Source organism: Haemaphysalis longicornis, unplaced genomic scaffold (assembly GCF_048455015.1).
Source record: "Haemaphysalis longicornis isolate Haplotype H1 unplaced genomic scaffold, Haemaphysalis longicornis Haplotype H1 scaffold_1, whole genome shotgun sequence".
Taxonomy (NCBI): domain Eukaryota; kingdom Metazoa; phylum Arthropoda; class Arachnida; order Ixodida; family Ixodidae; genus Haemaphysalis; species Haemaphysalis longicornis.
The window spans coordinates 32,583,181-32,603,508 of NW_027526203.1; the positions used below are offsets into that span (position 1 = coordinate 32,583,181).

General features: G+C 46.8%; 1 long non-coding RNA gene across 1 annotated transcript; it reads right to left on the minus strand.

The window, feature by feature from the left end:
* Positions 1-18,385: 18,385 nt before the first annotated feature.
* On the minus strand, positions 18,386-20,067 carry LOC144175763 (uncharacterized). Its single transcript, XR_013323679.1, has 2 exons — positions 19,800-20,067; positions 18,386-19,285 (listed from the first exon to the last, which is right to left on the minus strand). It is a non-coding gene; the product is annotated as an uncharacterized LOC144175763 (long non-coding RNA).
* Between the last annotated feature and the right edge of the window lie 261 nt (positions 20,068-20,328).

Here is a 20,328-nt window from a genome sequence, read left to right on the forward strand (position 1 = left end):
ACAGACCCATGACTCAAGGAGCTTCGCCCCTAAAACGAAAAAAAGATTTCACTTTCTCTCCTGGCTCACCAACCATACCTTGCCGCCACACTGCCGCGCTCTGACGCAGTTCTTTACGGCTCTGACGCGCCTCTATGACTCACGAGACATTGCCCAGTACGAGAGTTTGGCCTCGGTCGTCGTGGGGTGCGGACGTGTTTTTCGTTCGCTCCTGCGCGGCCGGGGCGGTATCGCGATTATGCCGGCCACGCGTCGCGAGCCATGGGTGTTTCGTTCGGGCGTCGAGCACCTGCTCCCGCTCGCCAGTAACCGCTTTACTACCACGAACGTCACCCAGCAAGCTCCCCTCACTTGGGACCTACTCGCACGACTCATCGCAGCACAGCCTCGCCTCTACGCTCCACCGCTCCCGTCGAGAACTTCTCCCGGACGCAGCATGACGCCAGGACCTGTGTTTGTGATGTGTACTGTGCTCGGTGGCCCCCAATGACTGTGGCAACGCTTCTTTTCCTCGCGGCGCCTAAACTTTTCTCTTTACCTATCTCCTTTTTTCTCTACCCTATCCTATTCATCCCCTTCTATATTCCCCACCCCCCGGACTGGGTTGTATGCCGGTGAGCCCCAGCTGGGCTCAATAAAATCCCCAGTCCATTTCTTTTCCTTTTCCATCAAACCACTACTACATTGCCCAGTACGGCGCCGCGAACGCGAACCACAGCGACAGCGCTCACCGTGCAACCGGAATCTGGTGGGCGGAGCATGCGCGTCGAGTGCTCCAAAAAAAAAAAAAAAAAAAAAAGCGCGCGCTGGGCTAGCGCAGCCAATGACTGCACGTACATCAAGGAGGGTGATCGATTGCCCTGTTTCTCTCGGTGGTCTTGCGCCGGGTCGATGACGTCGTGGCTTCCACAGTGTTTCGGAGGGGCTACTAGAGGAGAGCCCCAGGCCTTATGGGTGGCCCCTTTTAATGAGCGATAACCCGGCTAATACTTAACGCATTTAAACAATTTTTGCGGGATGACGTTCCTTGGATACTCCAGTGAATGCGCACGCAAAATCGTAACATTCGGCAACCTATTTAGGGCCCCTTTAAGTTAACCTTGTACAATTCTAGGTCCACGATGCTCTCAAAATGGTACATCGCTTTTTCCATTATCACACATAGTGCATTTCCACATACTGTCGCACACTTACAATCGAAGCTGAAATCTCCCATTGCTTGCCTTGGAATGGCGCGCCTCCTATTCTCACGCAGCTGCCCGTCGCTCGGTCAACAGAACAAGGAAACATTTTCTGTGGTATCGTTGTACAAGGAATGACATCCCGGGACGCAACACATGTTCGGCATCGTCGTTGCACTACTTAAGTCGCATCACGAGAGCGCGATATGCAAGTTACATTTTTTTCCCGCACAAAACAAACACAACTCGCCGCGGCTCCGCCCTTCGAGCCAGCGCAACGCCGCCCGAGTGACCTCAGTGAGACGGTGGCGCCACGGCGCGGCGGCCAAACGCAGCATATGAAGCTCTCCCATTGAGTTACGAAGCAGTTTCGTGACCAGTAAAGCATTGAGGGACTCTGCCCAAGCTAATACCTGTGTACCCAAAGAAAAGTGTTGTGCCATTTTAGGTTGTGTTCTCATCTACGTTTGTTAAAACAGCAGCCCTTTCTTTTCCTGATATCCCAGCCGCGAATTTTTTTCCGATGGAACCTATCATATTTGACTGCGTCGGCATACAAAGATTAATCGAAAACATGAAATTATCCACATCCCCGGGTGACGACGGCATTTGTGCAAAGTTTTTACGTAATACCTCTGTATGTTCATCTGTTATTCTATGTAAGCTTTTACGCAGTCCATGGAAACTCATTGCCTCCCCAGCGACTGGAAAGTGGGAAAGGTGGTTCCTCTTCCGACATCAGGTAACGCTCATGACCCCATTAACTACAGGCCTATATCATTGACAAGTCTACCATGTAAGCTCATGGAACGTCATTTATTCCCACGTCGTCACTTTTCTAGAAGATAACTGCTTTTTCAGCAATCATCAGCATGGATTCCGCAAAAATTATTCATGTGAAACCCAGCTTCTCTGCTTTACTAACGACCTATTCCTTGTTCTTGATGCTTCTATTGTTGACTGTATTTTTCTTGACTTTGCCAAAGCGTTTGACACCGTATGCCATAAACTACTACTGTTTAAATTAAGTAAACTTAATCGTGATACTAACATTATAAAATGGATCGAATGTTTTCTCACAGATCACTCCCAATTTGTAATGGCGGCTAATGAATGCAATTCCCCTTCCTCACCCGCAACTTGTGGCGTCCCGCAAGGATCCGTTCTTGGGCCGTTACTGTTCCTAATCTACATTATTGACTTACCTAATAACATTTCCTCTAACAAAGTTTTTCGCTGATGACTGTGATCTACCGTGACATTAAAAACCCTGCTGACCAACTTACTCTGCAGCTTGATCTTGATAACGTTTCTTCTTGGTGTAATACTTGGCTAATGAACCTTAACACTTCTAAACGCAAGATTATGAGTTTCACGTCGAACCTGCGATATTTCTTTTATTGAATGAACAATTCTTCTCTCAGCAAAGTTACCTCTTACAAATATCTTGGTGTTACAATTTCTGACGGCCTACCGTACGCTCGGCTAATTGCGACGTAACTTCTCTCTTGCACCGATGCAGTTGAAACTTCTTTATAAAACGTTAGTCAGGCCTAAGCTCGAATATTTGTCATCTGTATGGGATCCACAGGTTAACATTCACGTCATAAGCTTAGAATCCATTCAAAATCGCGTCGCACGCTTCATTTTGTCAAATCACTCACGTATGGCAAGCGTAACTCACATGAAATCAACTTTGAATTTACCCAGCTTATCACATCGCCGTAAAATTTCACGCCTGTGCCTCTTCCACAAGATTTATCATTCTATGCCTTCGCTAAGTAGCTCGCTATTTTCGCCGCCATCCTACATTTCATCCCGCAGCGATCACCACTTCAAAGTTGGAATTCCAAGCAGCCGGACAAATCATTTTAACTCATTCGTGCCCACTACAAGCTCGGATTGGAACCACCTCCCTGCTTCCATCGCAACAATCATCGACACTGCTAACTTCAAGATGACCTTACACGCGTACCAGTTTTGATGTTGCTCCATTTTGTTCTATTATTTGTAAAACGTTTTTCACCACTCCTCTCTGCAATGCATTGCCTTGAGAGCATAGGCGTGCGCAGAGTTCTGGATTAGGGGGGCAAAGTCTTAGCGCTGCACCCCCCCTTCCCCCCCCCCCTCGCCCCCTTGCATCAACTCCCGACCTCTTTCCACTGAAGGCCTAGCGGTCCGAACGCAGTGCAGAGGGATGTTCATAAAATTTTTACTTTCAGGTGTTACATCGGCAAGGGATGGGGCAAATTTGGCGCCCCCCTTCTGATGATTAGGGGGGCGGCCGCCCCCTCTGCCCCCCCTGTGCGCACGCCTATGCTTGAGAGTAAATAAATAAAATGTGCTAGGTCCGCACTACAGGCGAACCCAGGGTTGCGTGCTGCGTTTGTCTTCTCTGCTGTCTGCGTATATTGAAAAATAATTGGCGATTGTTAAATGAAACCGCTAATAAACTCATATTTACTGCAAAACAAGCTCAAACAACTTCCCCAGAAAGTACAATAAAACTCATTTTTTAACATCGCAACAAGCTTTGCTCGCGGCAGACCTAATTCGGTCAGCAAACAATGTGTTTCTGAAGTGCGAAAATCGCGACCTTCGAAGCCATGTAGACGACATTTCCAGGCATCGCGAACTTCGCAAGGGCAAATGTTCGTTCCACCCAATTCGCAGGCGAAAAACGCACCATATAGAAGGGGCTCCTGCAGTGTCCTTAGTCCCATTCCCGCCGCTCGCAAGCTTGCTGTCAAACTCGGCGTTTTATAACACCGCAGTCAGAAATTTCACTTCAAACGCGCACCTCGCTTCACAATCAAGGCCGAAGCATTGCGTATGAACTCCCGATTTTGTAGTCGTGCAACTGCCCGGAACAGATCAAACGACAATGTGAACCCAACCACCCCCAAAACCAAAATTACGGTATAAGTCGCGAAGAGCACTCTGCCTGAACCACTAGCAACCGCTTCGCCCGGCGGCCTACTTTTCCTGTCTTCACCACACCAAGTAGGCGGTGCCTAGTAAAGTCGTTCCGGAGATACGGCACTCCTAATTTTGTTTTTTTTTTTCATCACCTTGCACAAGAAGTTTGCCGCCTCAGTACACAAGTATTTTCCCCACAGTACTTCGCAATGGTTTCCAATGGGGAAAACCTTAAACACTCGCAGAATATAACATCTGCAACCCGACATTGTGACTTTCAAAAACACTATCTCTCGGGGACAATTTTATGCGGGTTTTTCATCAAATGATCAATCAATTCTCGGGGACAATTTTATACGGGTTTTTCATCGAATGATCAATCAAGCATCACCTTGGCGATGCTGGAAAAGTATGCCACCAGTGAGCATTTTTCCCCACAAACTGAAGAGCGTTAAAATCGTAGGCCCTCAGACCGTTCTGGAGCAGTTTGGCGCAACTTTCGTACTTCTCAAGCTTTTGGGCCAGCCTGGCGCAGGAATACAAGTTTGTATTTTGTATCAACTGCTCAATATGCGCTCACCCCTGCTAACAGAATCTCCCCTCTCAGTTATGCCACGGCCTGTTATTTCATTCCGATAGACACAACACAGTGGCATACAACCTTTTGAATGACAAGCGTGCTTTCTACAAGACGAAGTGGAGGAGGTCCAACTGAAGAATGACCACCGGAATTTTCGCGTTTGAGACTAAGCGATAACGGGTGGTGCAAACGCATGCATCGCGGCGCAGGCTGAGAAGTTCATTTTGGGCGAAAGTTCACTCATCACCCGCATCCCAAGGTCACTCCCAATTGCCGTGAAACCACGCCGACATTTGGAGACCTGGAAATTCTGGCGCCTAATTCTCTGAAGCGACGGGGCAGCGCCATGCAAATGCACGTGTTCTGGGGTTGGTGCCGTCGCTTTGAGGACTCCTGAACGCCATTTCGCCTGCTCTCTCGCCCCTCACAGCGACGGCCCCAACTCCAGAACACGTGCATATGCATGGCGTTGCCCCGTCGCTTCAGAGAATCGTGCTCCTGACGAGGAACTCAAGCGCCGACGATCCTGGAGGGAGTTAACCGCAGTGTGCCACACAGTAAATGACAGCTGAACGAACCAGTTCCCACCTGCACCGTGCTCAACGAGACTCAGTTGCCTCGCTTCTTGCGGTGCCGCTTCGGAGCAGCACTTCACCTCTGTACGCAGCCATAATAGAAAGGGAGCACGGCTTGGCGTTGCCCCAGGTGCAGAGACGCAGTTCCCATGCACGGGTCACGGGACCTGCGTCTCGGCGCGTCGATGCGGGATAAATTGTCCCTACAGCCATTAACTGCAGCACATTGCAGGGAAGCGGAAAAGCAACGCGTACACAACAGCCTTCTGGAGGTTGGCATCAGTTCCTAAAGCCTGTGGCATGTAGTTGTTTCACTCTTTCCCGCACGCACGTGGGAAAAACGCGGTGCAGTAACTTACCAGGTACTTATGGCTTCAGTGAGCAGTTAGCAAGCCTCTACGGTTTCAACACTATACCAAGCAATTGCATTCAGGAGAAAACCACTAAATTTCAAGGAAACCCGTTGCAGTCCCACTAAGTATGCTGAAGAGACAAGACAGCGTGTGATGACAAGTTGTTTATTCCAAGCGCCAATAAAAGCCCAGCCTTCCCGCAACCACAACGGCTGAAACATTAGTAAAGCCCATTCATTGCCACCTAATCGGCTGGCAGGATTTATGTCCCCTACGCAAGACTGACTTGATAACCCAGGATTTTGATGGATTAATGGAACATTTTCCGACACCTCAACACGAAACCGTCCGTGACTCTCCTCCTGTCATACAGCAACTTTTAAATGGCACTCACTGCCTCACCGTTTGGAACGAATTTCCCTGAAATCATTTGCATAAAACGAACAGGTCGCACAACCTGTGGACAAAAATGTTCAACCACATTGCAAAACAAAAACGGCATTTATCTCAAACAGGTATTTATCTCAAACAGAACAGGAATGCTGATTAACGGTATTTTAAGGTAAAGCTGCACGATGTTGTCAACAAAATTCAAATTTTGAGGAGTTATACGGCAAAGCTACATTGGGCTGTGAAGCGCACAGTAGTGGATGGCATAGGTTTAAACCTACCACTTGGGGATCCTGAAAAAAGCGCACCACTGTCACATCGCCGCCACTGATATCTGGACTGTCTACCTTTAGACTTCTGCAGCACTATAAAGCAAGTTCCAAAACAAAAAAGCATACAACTATTCGGCAACCAAATGTATGTTTTGAATGCTTGGAGTAACATTGATTAGCGTTGAGGACTTACTTCACCGTTGGAATACATGTGGGAAACGAATACCGAACAGCCCCACGAACACACCCAGTAGCTGCAACACGAAAATATCACACTATGGGCACAGGGTGAAAAAAAGGAGTGGGAGGGTGTTTACTTAATTTTGCTTGTCTGGGGTGGGGAGGGGTGCACATTGTCACCAGAGACAGGACGGATGAGCATTAAACAAAACAATTCACGAGATCACTCAAAAGGGTTGCTGAAGGGATGCGAAGCATATATTGGCCGGAGTAAAGCGAGCTGCGTTTCGCCTAGCCTTAAATTTCTGTGCAGCTCACAAACATCACGGAGAAGTGGCGAGGAATGCTTTTAGTAAAATTTTGCATGATCACGACTATATCAGCTGTATAAACATGGTGCAATTTATTGCCTTGTAAGTACACTAAAATGGGAGCTTGCGTCCGCCACCAATACTCAGAGAAAGTCTCTCTTGTGATTAAAAGCACTTGTAGCATAACCAGTGCAATGAAACACTTCAAGAGTAAACAAGCTCCACTTCTTAAGTTCAACCTCTTCTGTGCACTTTGTCTCAAAACTGGAAATTTTTCTCTTGGGGAAAAAATATACTCACCATTTTCTTTTAATTTCACACACCCCAACAAAAATTGCCTCATTACATCGACGAGCCGTTATTTTTTTTTGAAGGGCACGCCTTACTGTTATTGCAAACAATGCTTTGCAAGCTGCGTTTAAGAGCCCCATAAATAAAGCCCACATTGTCATCGAACTTTTGGGTCCACATAGCAACACATGCCAGCCGAATAACTGTGCACACTATAACAGTCACACCTCCCTAGATTGAACAAGGATGCAGCACCCCAGATCAGTTTCTCCATTGTCAATCATGCATGAAACTGGTTGGTACAATATCCCCATTAACAGCACAAACAACACAAGACAAAAAGAACAGGGCACAAACAGTAGTTTTTTTTTGAAGGAGCCCATTGTACTAGAAATGAATGAAGCTAAAACGGATGATTGGGCAAATTGGTACATTCCTATTAACAGCACAAACAAACAAAAAGCTAACACAGTGCAGTTTGTGCGTTGTGTTCCTGCACTCTTTTTTGTTTCGTGTTTGCACTGTTTATAGCAATAATGTACCAACTCGCCCAATCATCCATTTTAGCTTCATTCATTTCTAGTACAATGGGCTCCTTCAAAAAAAAACAGCGCTGTGCTGCGCCCTCTTTTCGTCTTTTGTTTTTGCCGTTAATGGGGATAAATGCATGAAATGCCTGGGCGAGGAAGGGCCATACATTGCAAAAAACGGGTTAATGCACTCTTTTTTTTGCAAGAATTTCGGCTAAAGCAACAGTTAAGCCCTCTATCAGCAAAGACTGACCTTCTATCATGCGAGCGAAATTCCACCTGAATACAACTTTTTTTTCCACCAAGATATGCTTCGCATAAAAAATGTGCAGTTTAAGCGTGCTAGCAGTGATGCATGCTACCCCATACAAACTTGGACTGTACTAGCACAACAGCAGTAGCAACAAATGCCAAATTCCTTTCACACAGATAACCCTGGATTGTCTGCAAGCATGCATATTATTGCCACACAGCCACAACCGTTTTCCATGCGAGTTAAACTTTCACAACGACCCTCCACACCTGCTTACACCCCTACTCAGGAGTGTCAAGTGCATATGTCATGGGTGCTCGAAACCCTGATCAGTTCCTAACAGTTCATATCTATGAAACCAATTGCACCCTCAATATTTATCCAGCATGACCGTTATCAAACTAGCTGCCCAAACCATACTTACGCAGTTCTCCAGAATTAGAACCAACCACTCCAAACTATCTACAATATATAGCCAATTTGTCCCATCGCACGACAGAGATAGACAATAACGCATGCAAACTCAATACATGCCCTGTATAACTAATTCCCGCCTCAAGCACATATTGCTGCGATTTATATGGCAGAGAATTCCTGCACAAAGCAACCATAGTTGCATTCACTGTTCCTGTACAAACAAGGTAAATCACAGCTGTCTACAAGGTACATACAAATAAAATACGGCAGGCTAAAAAGCTATTCCTCCACCTGCAGGAGAGGGACACCAGCTTTGTTTCCTTTCGAGGCAGAGCTTCCCAGCACCTTTGCCACTCAAATCACCAAACCTCAGTTTGGACGCCCTGCATTATAGACAACCCTTGTCGCCCGCTTCCCAATGAGGAGCGATTGCACGCGCAGCAGGGGAGGTCCCAGCCTATACCTTGGAACAGAGGCTTCGCCCAAAACTCGGAGGACGCACAAGCCTTAGCTTATGGTCGGTGCTTTATCAGTGAAGGCCAGTCACCGGCCAAAATCCAGGCTATTGCGCTCCACTAACTAAACTGACTGTCACTGCTACTCCATGGCATTCCAAGTCTGTAGATGCCACGCTAACGAGGCTAATTATTTCACATAATATAGGAACTGTGAGACAAAGAAAAATGTGGTCAACGAGAACACAAGTCCTCGGAATTTCCATTCAGAGCTACACTTATGGCAATAGCACTGAAAAGCTAGGCAAATCATGGAAAAAAAGGAAGCCTCATCTGAGCTTAATGTGACCTGCAGGCAACGGCTGATCCATGTAAGCATTTTCCCATACACTTTCACAAACAAAGCTCAGGCAGGCTTCAAGGTATTACCTCTAGCACGTCCACATTGAAGCACTTTAGCTGCCTGAAACACTAAACCTGCAAATCATGTCATCTCACATTTTCAAATTCCCTAAAAAAGAAAACTGCTACTAATTTCACATGGTTTTTTCCGTACTACTTTTAGATCACACTGCTATACGATCAGTTGGTACACAAGTTCACTTAAAAGTTTATCAAGTTGACCTATAAAAGTCTATGCTCTCCAATGCAAGTACATCTACTCTCACGCCCGAATGATGCCAACAAGTTATAGTCTGTACACAAAATACAATATGCATTGGCCCCATTCTCCCCCCCCCCCCCCCCCCCCATATCCAGAGAAAAATGCATTCAAAAGTTCTTTCGGTTGCACCGTTTCTCCATTCCGTTTGCAATGCGCAATCTCAGAAACATGTTCTCTCTGCACACCTCCTTTAACCATGAGCAACAATAAAAATTTTAAAACAGACAAATGGCACAAGAGGGCCAAAAAGGGCACCTCCTGTTCCCCATCCTTCCAAGCTTTACCTAAAAACTAAGTAATCTTAAGACGTTCACTGATGGCAACCAACCAATTGGCAAACAACCAGTCAAAGCCAAACCAACAACTAAAATCTCTACTTTATGCATAAGCAAGTTTAGTAAACTCTCTGGCTTCCCTTAATAAACATTGCATGCTGCAACTGTAGCTCACGCCACGTCAGTTCAATCACACTTTCGAGAGTCTGCAGAAAAATTACTAAACATTACTGCTAGAACTGTACGCTTGCTATTGAAAACCTCATTAGTCCACAAGGTGATTTGGCCCCCTTGAATTATGGCTCCATGAAGATAGAATGGTTCATCTATGGAGAAAAATGCCCCGCAAGAGTAACAATCACACAAATTTGAAGTTCAATGAGGCTAGATAATAAGGTGGAAGTGTGACAACACAACTCACCAGCCACTTTGCTGCATAGCCACTTACATTACAGCCCAGTTCGTGTGAATAGCTGCCACGTGATTGATTGAATGTAGGGTTTAACATGCCCCAAACTGTGGTTGTGGTTCTTTGTTTGATCACAAGACTTGTTGTACGTTAGCAGAGGCAACACAGTGACTGCCGCTCCAGATGCCTCTGACGACACTGCTAACTGTAGCGGAACTTTGGAAATTGATCTGTGACGAGTCCAAAGCTGCAATAGTTTGGCAATTTAACATAGGCTAGTTACATGTCCCCTTTAAATGTGCATAAATGGCTGTAGTACACCTGCCATGAAAAAAAAACCCAGGATGAAAATAGCAACTATAGGCACCTTGTAAAAGGCTTGCAAACAGGCACTCATGTGGCCATGTTCAAGCCTGACTGGCAGCTTTCACAACCACCACCATATCGGCAGTTTTGTGAACAGCTTATTTGCCATTTCTCGACCAGTGTTCTTACCTCATCGCAGAAGTCACCCAGAGTGCAATAGTTTCACAGCACGTGCTTCTTGCTAAACCAACCTCTCACCCTCTGGCACTAACAGAGGCTAGCATAAATTCAAAATGCTTGCAATGAGCAGAGAAGAAAAACCCCCAACACAATGGAAGCAGCAAATAGGTAAGCTCTGCATTATGCATCACTTCTTCCATGTAATGATTGAGCTACAATTATGTCGTGTGCAATAATAAAAATACAATGCAAAAATCCTGCAAATGTTTAACGGGACAATGAAGTTGGGCAAAAAATTTCGGAAACACTAACACATGCGGTAGTAGAACTTTCCAAGTGCACCAAACAGTGACAAAACAGAACTCCATGAAAACAGAACCTCCGCAAGAAACACTATGCTACAAGCACTACCTTCAGCAGACCATTACATTGCCACAGAAGAACTAACCACCATGCTAAACCCCCCTCCCCGGCTACTTTTGCATCTGCACACCTTGTTGATCTTTTTCCTGTCATATACTTAAAATAGTGGGGTCACAGCAGCTCCCATGCTAGCAAATATCAATAATGACATGTTATTTCTCATAAACAGCAGCACTGGTGACCCTCTACAATAAGAGCTAAGCTGAATGAGCAAATACAACCAAATCATAAAAGACAAAGTTTACGCCATGCAGGAAAACAAGTGAACCAAGGGCTGTGGTGGTGAGTTAAGGAATTCCCCCAGTAAACATGCAAGTTTTCAGAAGCTGCACACAGTTTACCACTATGCCTGCAAAGAAAATGCAGGTGGCATATTTAGCTGTGCCCTCAATTTGTGTTAAGTTAGTCTAAAAATAGCTAAAAACAAACCGCTCACACTGCTCATTTACACCCAAATCAGCAAGATGGTTTTAGGCAAAACTCCAGCAACAGTTCCCCTATCACCACAGTGACACACCAGAACGCACAAAAATTAGGAAGAAAAGACTAGACAAGCTGGCATTCAAAAATTTGCAAGTACTGGGGAACTCCCTAAAACGAAATGTTCCAGCTGCACAGGCTTTTAAATTTAAGAAACCGCATGAAGACAATACAAATCCTGAGTTAGCTGCTCATTTAAGAAGGAAACAATAGCATCAGGAAGTCATGAAGCAGAAAAGAAGCCCCTGGAACAGTTACGAAACATTTGGATTCAGAAGCCAAGCCAGGGTTGTGGTGGCACTCTTGGCTTGAAATAGGACTGCCTTAACAACTGTGTTGCTGGCACCAGTTTGTAATTCGTGTTTGGGGCCAGAAGGCAAGGAAAGCAACTGGCCTATTTCGCAACGACACCTGCAGAATGAGAGAACAGATGGAAAAGCAGGCCTAGAACCACCCCATGCTAGCAGCTGTTTTCACCAACCCTCAAAGCCAATCCCCCGCTACTTTCGGAACAATGAAATGTACACTACCAGGACACAGGAAAATGACAGCAAGTTAAAGTGAATACAGTGCAGGTGGGCTACAAACGAACAAAAAAGGATACAGCTGTCAAGCTCACAGTGGAACGAAACGAATCTCAATGCAAAACAAGTCAATAACGGCACAAGGCAAATTCCATTTATCAAAACCCACTGCCTTTAAGCAAAGCATAGCATGAAATGCCGAAAGCTTTTGGGTTCACTCGGCAGTGCCAGGTGCGGAAGTCCAGTGTTCCTTTTAACACCATTATTCATTTGTGTAGCGCTACCCTAAGTAGTCCCAAAGAGAATGCACAGAATTAACACAATACGGCAAGAAACAGCGCTTAAGCAAGGACCAAGAAAGTACAGACGAGCGTTGCGTCAGTGCCAGTGTGTGTACTTTTTTCCTGGTCCTCGTTAAACAGTATTTTTCGCCGCACCATGCAAAACCACCTAGCCCAAGTTCAAACCCCAGTTAGATACACAGTACTAACCCAGTTGGTAGCTAAGACTGTGGGTTTTTTTTTTTTATTCAATAACCACCGTCCCCCACTTCAAAGAAGATACCCAACACAGATGTGTAGAGAATCCAAGCACCCCCCTTTAAGCAACGTAGGTTAAAAACGGGCACTTACTATGGAGAGAACATTGCACTAGTTATGAAACAGCAATTCTTGTAGCTACAAGCTACTGAAAACACAACTTTTCTTTTTTGAGAATTGGGAATGTTATTGGCAGTGCTGTGGTCAGGCCTGTTCACACTGCTTTCCGCAAGCCTCATTTTACCATAAAAACCTGCGTGTATGACAAGATTTGAAAGCAAAAAAAAAAAGAGAAATAAATCCAAATCCAATGTTCCAAATACATTGCTCATTTAGTAACAAGGTTGGCTGGGGATTAACTCAAGAAAAAAAACAGACATGAAGTTAGGAGCACCATGTCGTAGAACAAAAATCGCATTGCGGTACAGAAAGAAATATTGCTAATACACAAAGAGGACCCCTCCTGCCCATCCCCCTCTAGTTGCTCCTGTGAGGCAAGACTTGCAAATAATGCTGTGCATGAGCTGCCTTTTCACAGAAATGACACGTGGGCTACAGTTGAACACTGTCAGCAAGTAGAGCAAACGAGGGCCACCGACGAGCCAGATAATGAGCAGAAAATTATCAGGAGGCAGATTTGACCCATGAAACTTACAAGGGGCCCCTTACTACATGTGGGTTTTTAGGGCCCACATTCCTGGACACCCAATCTCGTAGTGATCACCCGCCATCATTACCAGGCGGAACAGTCGGGCCAAGTGTGCAGGCAGCACAGACCTCGTAACCGATAACCTGAGGCAGTTTCAAAGAGAAGCTTCGTATGCATGGTGCTGGAGAAAAGGGTTACTACATTCATCCTAGCACGGGAAAAACCATTAGCAGGGAACGGAACGAATGGTACAGAAGAACCAGCTTGCACCCGATGCAACGAATTCACCAACGAAATATCGCGCCACGAAGATGACTTTTTCTACTCAGTCTTTCATTTACGCTTATGTAAAACGGCAAGTCAGGTTATATTTGTTGGTCACAGCAGACCACTTGCATTTCGTATGATCGACAGTCCCAACATTTTCCTCGGGGCATACAGAAAAATGGCAACTCTTGTTGACATACCTACTTTGCCCAGAGCAGGCCTTTAGTAATCAGAAAGGAAACGAGGCAATGCCCAGCCCAAAACATACCGCATACCAGTGTCCATGAGATACTAATAAAAAAAAGCACGTACCTGACACGCAAGTGGTTTGGCCAGTCCTCTTGAATTCAACTGACGAATGACGTTTTTTGTTGCACAGCAAACAACCCTGATTTCCCAACTCCCAATAGCTTGTGCCTTCTAACGAAACGTTCCTAAGCACTGCAAACATGACCAGCACTTTGCGCAACTTGCACTCCTCAAAGAACAGGTTCACCGACCAGATAACACCTATTCTCTCCTCCTCACAATTTTCCCCTTACACTATACCGAAACAGTTGAACTGCTACCAGACATAGCACTTTTACTCTGCAGCTGCTTCACCCACGTGTGAAAATGGTGTTCAATTTCTTCAAAACTCCACATTACGCATTTACAAGCTGGCAAAATGTCTCACTCACACGCAGCCTACATAGCACTGTACATACGATGCTGACCAGGAATCCTACAATGAGTGTTCCCACTGCACTTCACAAACACCTCGGCAACTATAGAAACCATGTAATGCAGTCATTTGCAACACTACGCTAGAAGTCATGCCAATGAATGCACTCCGGATGATAGAAACACAACTCTGCTGGCCATCACAAAGTTGGTGAGGCCATCCCTGCCATCTACACTGGCAAATACTCCCAGCCACACAAGGACTGCAACTCTGCTCACAAAGATGTTACACTAAAATCGCAGAATCAAAGCTCATCAGGTATCAGAGATGACTGACCCCCGCATTCAGAAGCCTATCCAAGTGCCATGCAGTTTTGACACCTTGACTTGTTTCAACAAAACTTGCGCTCAACATGTGCATGAGAGTTTTCCACAGCAGCCCCCGACTTACCCTAAAGGGACACCGAAAGCTGAACACCTGCTCAACTGAAAAGATCCTATTCAAAGCTTTCAGCTAGTGACCGAAAACGAAAGAGAGAAACTGAACCTGGCACTCCTATTCTTCCACGACGAAAGACCGCAGAGAGAAAAAACTTGCAGAGGGAAAGCGCCGCAAAGACATGCTGATTGGCCAGTATGGTAGCTAACCATCACGTAGTCGATTGGTCAAGCAATTTAAGTTTTATGAGTTTTACTGGCAACAAAGTGGATGTTAAACATAACCAAAATCCAAACTAATCCTACTGCCAGCTGCAGCGAGAGGACCTGCTAGATGATGTGTAACAGCTGAACTTTCCTCATAAAATGTGTGCACACTGGAAGTTTCCCGTTTGTTCTTTATACTCGGGGACAACTTTCTGTGCCAATGCAGTCAAGGCTACGGAGCCGGACCACGCCTTTTCACTGCGCACCTGAATTGGCTGGCGGTAACCTCAGCAATGCAAGAATATTTAGTTCTTATGTTTAAGACTTGCAGTGATAATGCTTAGTACTAAATTGCTAGCCAGAATATATTAAACAGAGCATTTTTTTTTTTTTTTACATTTTCGGATATTTTCGGCGTCGCAATGGTTCCCTCCCGAAAAAAAAAAAAAAAACATGGTGTTCTTGTCGGCGGCTCGCCACTTCATTCTCCGCACAGGATTTGTAAAGCTTCCTGTCTAAACAAACGAAGCGAGTGGTTTCCAAACTGTGCGCCCAAGTGAGACTGATGCAACCGGGACTCTCCGCTGTTTTCGCAATCCGTTTGGTTAGCCAGTTTCCCAGCATAAGCGAGCGTGTGCGTAAGCATACGGTCAAACCCGGATAGAGCGAATTATGCTATATATCGAACAAAAATATTTCAGTTACAGAAATACATGGGGAAATGGGGAAATGGGGAAAAACGAAGTTCACATCCGATATATCGAACTCTGCGCGCCTAGAATGGCTGCCGAAATGCATGGTCTCGAAGCGGCGATTGAGATGTGGATTGGCCACGACCACGGAGCAAGAGCCGCAACTGAGACATTGCGCCTCGCACAGAGTGACGTGATGCCCGACACTTTCCGTAACTGTTTCCGACGCGCGGGACTCACGATGGAACCTGCAAATTCCACAAGTCCGGACCAAGACAGCAGCATCGGTGAACTGTGGGAAGAGCTCGCCAGCGTTCCCGATGATGTCGCGAGTGAAAGCCGTCCGACGCTTACAATGAAGCGCTTTCAGCAGTCAATGTGCTCCGCCAATGCTTTTTTAGATTTTGGAAGACGCGGACTCGAACTGGTACAAACAATGTTTCGTGTAGAGAATGATATGCTAGTTGAAGCCGCCAAAATGAAAGTGAAAACAAAAATCACCGCTTTTTTGCAAAGTACGCAGCTAAGGCGGAAAGTAGCTTTATTATTTGCAATAAATGGATTATTTTGTGTATGGTAATGGCTAATTTACTGTGTTCATTTTTGCAAGCGGGGATGGCGGAGTTGGGAGGGGGGGGTGGCTCCCGCGGATTGCGAACTCGTGAAATAGGTTCGTTATAAGTGGGTTCGGCTATATCGAACTATTGGATGTATCGAACAAATCGCAGTGCACATTGCAGTTCGCTATAAACGGGTTTGACTGTATGTGCATACTGCTCTATCGGTATACCGCGACTGCGCTAGGTTAGTATGGCGCACATGCCGGTGGTGCTGCCCAGTAGAAGAGTTTACAGATCAGTGCATTCCATCAAAACTGCAGCGCTTACAAAATTCACTTTTCTGAACGATACAGAGTCCACAGCCGGTTTGAGTTCTCCAGTTCGCGGCCGCTCGAGCCGTGTCCAGTCAAAGCGTTGGCCTGTATGTACAAACAAATGAAGCGTGTGGAAGGAGACGCCAATATGCCTGCATCCTCGGTGATCGTAGTTCAGCGCACTCAACTACGGAGCTTATGCGAAGAAATGAATTGTATGAAATGCGTATCGGTCACGCCGAAACTGAAACGGAAACCAGTTTATTGGGAACTATTTCGCGCAGTAACACAGAGCAGTTAGCTTCCAGCTCCCTCCCTTCGTAGCTTTCGCTCCATTGCCACAGAAAGTTGTCCCCGAGTATAGATCGCTTCTTCAGGTTTTTTTTTTTTTTTTTCCAAAGAACGATTTGGCAGACTATAAAATGTGTGCACACTGGAAGTTTCCTGTTTGTTCTACACTTATAGATCATTTCAGTGTTTTTTTTTTTTTTTTTCAAAAAAACCATTTGGCAGACTCCGGCAATTTTGTTTTATATTCACAGTTTGCGAGGCCAGTTATCGCACTGAAAGAATAAAAAACGTTCAAATTACCGTGTTTAGCATGCCAAAAGCTACCCCTCGACTATGAGGTGCACCTATTGGAGGGCTCCGGAATACTTTTGACAATTTGGAGATCTTTTAAGTGCATTGAAATCTCAAACAGGCGTTCTCCCTTTTTTCCTCCATCTGAAAGGCTTTCACTGCGGCTGGGATCGAACCCGCGTCCTCGTGCTCAGCAGCACAACACCTTAGCCCCTGTGCCACCACAAACAAAAGAAATCGCATTGCAAGAAAATGAAAATGTGTGGGGCAAAACCAGTTTCTGAGCTTTTGGCATTTGCTGGATTTACAAGGCACTCATCACTGCCAGCTGCTTAGTGCCACAGGGAACAACCCAGCAACAGGTGCTGCATTTGACCGCAGGCATAGGTTGTTCCAGCTACAGTTAGGAAACAAGGTTACATTAGTGAGAAACAGAATAATGCGAACAAAAATTGCTACAGGAGTCTCAATCTGTGCCATCCAGTACCCACTGTGATCCCAAGACTGCAGCTTTCTTGGCGACCCCGCACAAGACAACTGCTGCCACAGGCGAGTGCTCCCTCCACGGACCCAACATCGGTTTTAGTTGGGCAACTTCATTGAAGGAAGACATTACCCCCACAAGGCTTTCGCAACGCCCGTAAAACCTGCCTTATAGCACAAGTTAGGTTTCTGAATACGGGGGTGAGAAAGCACTTTGAGAAAAGCCTGGCAAAGAATCTCACGATGAACCCACGCAAAAATTGCAATTGTCGTCCATTATCAGTCTGCCTACAATGAATGCATTGTGCAAAGTTACGGACAAAACAAAAAGCACTGCACTCCATGAAAGGGCCATGGATGTCAGAAGCGCATTCATCAATGCAATGTTCACGAAAAGCATGAATCATCTGCACCAATATTTTAAAGAGCCGCACTGAGAGGTTAAAAAAAAGAGCACTTGGAAAAAAAAGGGGAGGACAGGGTATAAAGAGCATCAGTCACGTTAGCAGAAATGGCACAGCGAAAAAAAAGTGCGCTCTGGTCGCAGATGGCAGCAGTGTGGCCCAGGAGGGGGACGTATCACCTGATTGTGCTATTTTGCGAGGGTTCCTTGCGAAGGAGGAGGAGAAGAGTGATTGGCACCCCCTAGAACATAAAGACGGAAAACGTGAATGCAGGCCTCATCAGAACGAGAAGAGCAAAGTGCTTGCCATGAAGAACCCAACTGGAGACGCCCCCAAGGCAACAGCAGCAAACATCCCCACCTCACAAGCTACACCAACTTTAAGTACCGGCGCAGCTGCCCCGCCCACACCAGTTACAATACACCCGAACATTGCCATCCCACGCTACAAAATGCACACCCCACTAGCTAGGCACCAAGCGACTCTAAGCGAGAACTGAGCAGAGATCCCCGCCACAGCTTGTCTCGCTCCCTTTGCCCGAGGACACTGAGGTCCACAGTTGTCCCTGAAAACCACCCGCAGCCCAAGCCCATCCCAACATCACACACAGCACACCATATTGCACAGAGGGCAAAAAAAGCACTTCCACATACAAGTTTATTCGGCACAGTACAAAATGGGAGCAGGAGCATAAAGGGACAAAAAAGAAAGACTCCAATGGCCACTTTAGTTGTTACTGGTGAAACGTGATGGCGCAGCGACAGACCCTTACGAACTGTACAATAAAAGATGGCCCACACACACAAAAAAAAGGTCTCAGGCTGAGAGCTACAATGGTAGAGTTCATGATAATGTGCCCTAAATTTAAAAAAATGGCACGGCGATTCGCTTCAAGAAGGCAGTTACAAATGTAGCATGAAAACACGACCTGAATCAACATAAAAGAATACCACTATTGGCTTCAAGCTGACAGCTACAAATGTAAGGTGCATGAACAGATGGTGCAACAAAAAAAATAATGAAATTCAGACAGCTATAATGGTATAACGTGTAAGCTTACAAAAAAAAAAAAAAAACTGCCGTGCTAAATGTGCAGTGAACTCTATGCACAAGAGTAGAGTTACACAAAGCTTGACCTAGCCACAACTGACGAAGGTCTAACTCTGGCTACAATTAAGCACGGCACCGTGGGCAGGTACGTGTCGCTGCTACGTGTGCGTGCTTTCTCTCTCTCTCTCTCTCTCTCTCCCCCCTGGCGCCCAGTGTTTACGCTGAAGCGGGCTGGCCATTGGAGCTGCTGTACGAAGGAGGGGGAAGTGTGGTGAGCCGCAGAGACGCTCGAGAAATGTGCTCGCAGACGAATTGAGTGCCAGTTAGAGAGGTTTCTCTTTGGGGGGCATCATGCCCCACAACGAGCCCCGGAGCGCGAGCACTCCCCCAGCATCATCATGACCATCATCATCATCATGAATGGGACCAAGGGCAAGAGGGTAGTGCTAGGGCAGAGACAGCTCAACATCTGCAAGAGACACAAGGGGGAGAAAAAAGACAGCACAACACACAAGGTGGCCTGAGTCATTGGCACTCCCGCAGCGCGCACATCAAGGATCGGCAAGAACACTCTCACTCACCTGGAACCAGAGCGGGGTGGTCCCAGCACCCAGAGCATCACCACCCCCCAAACCCAGGTGGGTAAAGGTGTCCAGCTAGAACAGCACTTTGAAAAGGCCCCCCCGGCATCCAGAAAAATCAAAAACAGAGTGCAGCTGGGATACGAGGCACACCTTAAGGGGGCATCTTGACCGTGTGGCAACAGCTTGCACACACCTGGGGTGCTTGTTTTTCGCCCTGTCACACCTGTTGCAGCCTGCACCCTCCTGCTAAGCAGTACTACACCTTGACCACCAAGTGCAGTTCTAGCTGGGCACCTTACTCTGAACGCATGCAGGTTCGTACTGACGAAAACTTTTGCCCGTTCCCTTCGCGACCGACTGGACCGCTGCAGCGGAAGACAAGAGGAGGTGGGCACTCACCGTGCGCTACTGGGGGGCGCCGCCGTAGCCCTGGTAGCTGTACCCCGGGTACTGGGCCGAGCCTGCGGCCGCTGCACCGGGGGGAGCACCGTACGAGGGCTGTCCCGCCGGGGGTGCCCCCTGGGGGGGGCCCTGCTGACCCGAGTATGGGTAGCCCTGGCCCGGAGGGGGAGCTCCCCCTGCTCCAGGCTGCCCTGGGGCTGCCCCTGCACCCTGGCCGGGCTGCTGCTGGCCGCCACCGCCGCCCGGGGGGAACGTGCCCTGCTGGCCCTGCAGTGTTGGAGGGGCAGTCACGGGCTCAGTCACATCTACACACAAGTGCCTTTACCCCCAACAACATGATGTCCAAAGTCGAGTAACGGTGCTTATACCACCTCAATTCCTGGCGCACGTTTTGAACAGCCTACCCACCAACCCAACCTCGCCGTTAAAATTACGTCACCCTAAGGAGTACCTTGACAATGAATTGAAATAAGCCACGCACACTAATGGCGCTGCTACGGCATGTTCATCGCCGCATTGTGGACAG